Genomic DNA, 3,469 nt, shown 5'->3' on the forward strand with positions numbered 1-3,469 from the left:
AGAAAGGAAAAATTGAAATTGCATCATATGACCCCTTTAAATTATGTGTTTTCCACTTTATTTATTTTGTGTTTTATTATTTAATACAAATTTATCATGAAAAATTCTGTCTAATGAAATTGGTAATAATATAATAAAATATAACAATTAATTTACAACAAAAACATTGCATTTTTATTTTTGTCAAATATAAAATGATGCACGACAAAACGGTATGCTTGATATTAAAACATGGATGAAAAATATTTGGGTTGAATGATATTCCTTACAAATAATAGTAATAGTATTAGCCTATTATTTTGAAAAGTACATTTTACTATATCATAGTAATATATTTCACATTTGTCGTGAAAGAAGATACGATGAAAAGCTCTCTCGGAGAGGCTATGGAGATGAAGTTCATAAAGTGCGAGGCAAACGCTGAAATCACTGTGAGCTTCACGTGTGTTTGAGTTTGTAAACAAAACTATGCTTTTTAAACAGAGACACGCAGAACATGCAGACTTATAAGCAACATGCTTTGACTGGCTGTTTATTTCTGCTGTGCTCTGGGTGAAACTCACGTAAGTTAATAGGTTGTGATGTGACATCATCTCCATTCTTAAGTTGCCAAGTATAATACACATTAGTAAAAGGATCTATTTTCATTTTTATTTGTCCATAGATACACTTTAGGTGGCCGCAGTACATTATAAAAGTAGCCCAAAAAAACCTCAACCCGCGGCTCTGTAATTTTTTCCGCGACTGCGACCCTGGCAACACTGCACACTGAGCTCTCTCTTCTCCCTATCATTACTAGACACGCCCCTTACTGCTGATTGGTTGCGAGTGTGTTTTGGGACTCGTTCTGACACAGTGGTCAAAAGCGTTTTTCAAATATTGCTTAGTGCACCTTTACGTCTTAAAGGGATAGTTACCCCAAAATGAATGTTGCCATCATATACTCACCCTTGTTATTCCAAATCAATATGACATTCTTTCTTCCACAAAACACAAAAGATGATGTTAAGTAGAATGTTTAAGCTAATCTTTTGCACATGGAAAAAAATGGTATACGATTTACTTTAAAACAAATTTTACTCAGAAATTGCTAGTAAATTTAACAAAAAATGTCCTTAAAATTTGAAGTAGAAAGACTGATATAGTATTTTCTTGTAAAATGTACTACATTGACATATACAATAATTGGTTCATTCATATAGAATATAGCACATAAGTCTTCTGCAGTGGTTTTCAGTCCTGGTCCTGGGGATCCACTGCTCTGCAAATTTTATATGTCTCCCTTATTTTACACACCTGATTTAGATCACCAGCTCATTAGGTGAGAGTTCCATGAACTGAACTGAGTGTATCAGATAAGAGAGAGATACAAAATGTGCAGAGCAGTGGGTCCCCAGGACCAGGAATGCTTTGTGTGCTACCACTGCTTTGTGTGTCATACTTTTTGTATGTAGGCTGTAGTCCCTTCACTACAGCTCTCAAATCTCATTTGCAAATATACATATTCTGAAATGACAAACCATCATATGACACGCAATAACCTTCTCTTAATCCTTAGGCACTATATTCAAATATAGAGAGCTAAGCTGTAGAAGATTTTCAGTGAATAATAATATAAATATCTGTGAATTGCTCACAAAGCTATTGTATGATCTATTTCGATTCTGTTAAATGTGTCTTAGAACAACATGAGGGTGAGTTTTTTCTTTTTTAGTTCATCTTTTTAAGTGAACTAATACCCCTTTAATGTCACTGTACTATTATTAGGGATGCACCAATATTAAAATGATTCTTATTTTCATGTATTGGCAAATAATCCATAAATAGCTGATATTAAAATTCTATACTATTTTGTCTAAATTAATAGAAATTAAGACACTAAAAATTAAAATCAGTCATATAAAGATTACATTTACCATGTTAAATTATCAGATCATTAAATTATGTTTTTAAATATTAACTTTAAGTGAGCATTAGATGATGTTTAAGGTAATCTAAATGTAAAAATTTGGGAAATTAACCACACAATTAAATACTCCATATTGGCCAATATGTATCAGGCTACATAATCTGAAGCTGAAAATGAAAGCAACCGTCAAAGGGGGCTGTACTCACAATGATGCTCTTGCATTCGCGTCCTCTGCACAGCTCAGTGTAAGTTGAGTACTGCACATACACAACCCAACTGCCCACAAACACAGCAAGCCATGTGAGAAAGAGATATTTTACTCGAATATAGGACAGGCGAGCCTGAGGGAAAGGAAGTAGAAAGTAAACATAAGCCCAGGTCTGTGAACTTTAACACAGTCTTAAAGTAAACACAAATCCTGATTGAACCCAATGTCAAGTGTTTACTTATAGTTTATTACTCTGTCAAAATTTCATAACAGAAAAAGAGGCTGAAAAAAACATTAATGTCAATACATATCATACAGCAAGTTAACAACAACAACAAAACTCCTGCTACAACATACCCAAAGAAATACAACCATCAACAGTGAACAAACCACTTATTTGCTAACTACCAGCCAATGTCATGAAATGAGTACAGCCACAATCTGATCACACTTAACTAAAGCAAGGTTTAGTTATAATCATCCACTACATTAACTCATTTTAATGAAGTCCCTATGACAGACGGCCTAGAGGCTGTTTCTGTCAGTTCACTTGCACAAGGCTTTTGAACTAAAAATATACCTGCATGAAGCTTTATGCCCCAGAAATGAAAAGCATGTGGTTACAAGAATGTGGTTACTTCGGTCACCAAAGCTTTACCATGTCACTTTAGGCAGATCAAGCTTTACAGCAGTTCGAAATGAAAGGCCTCAGGGGGCATCCCCATGTAGGGTACAAAAACAGCCAGAAAAAAAAGGTCTTTATGGGCTATTTGTGCTGTGGTTTCAGCCATCATGAGTAGAGCATATACAGTAAAATAACTCTCCCGTTCAAAAGATTGGGGCCAATAAGATTTTTAAGTTTTTGAAAGAAGTCTCTTATGCCTATACAAGGCTGCATTTATATGATTAAAAATACAGTAAAAACAGTAATATTGTGAAATATTACAATTACATTTTTTTCTGTTTTAATATATATTAAAATATAATTTATTCCTATGATGGTAAAGCTGACTCTTCTGCAGCCATTACTCCAGTCTTCAGTGTAACATGATCCTTCAGAAATCATTCTAATATGTTGATTTGGTGCTCCAAAAACATTTCTTATTACTGTGACACTGTCACATAAGAGACATGTTTTACCACTCTATTTATTACAATTATTTTATGTATAATAGAGTGTTAACTGGTTTTCCTAGTCCATTTTATTCCTCTTAACATTTGTAGTGTGTATGTCTTTAAGAAATGTATGGTTGCCCTGTCATATGACCAGTCATATGACAGTAATCAGGAACTGTATAAAGCAGGGGTAGGCAAGTTCGGTCCTAGAGAGCCACAGTCCTGCAGAGTTCAGC

Source organism: Sinocyclocheilus anshuiensis, unplaced genomic scaffold (assembly GCF_001515605.1).
Source record: "Sinocyclocheilus anshuiensis isolate Anshui unplaced genomic scaffold, SAMN03320099.WGS_v1.1 scaffold2950, whole genome shotgun sequence".
Lineage (NCBI taxonomy): Eukaryota > Metazoa > Chordata > Actinopteri > Cypriniformes > Cyprinidae > Sinocyclocheilus > Sinocyclocheilus anshuiensis.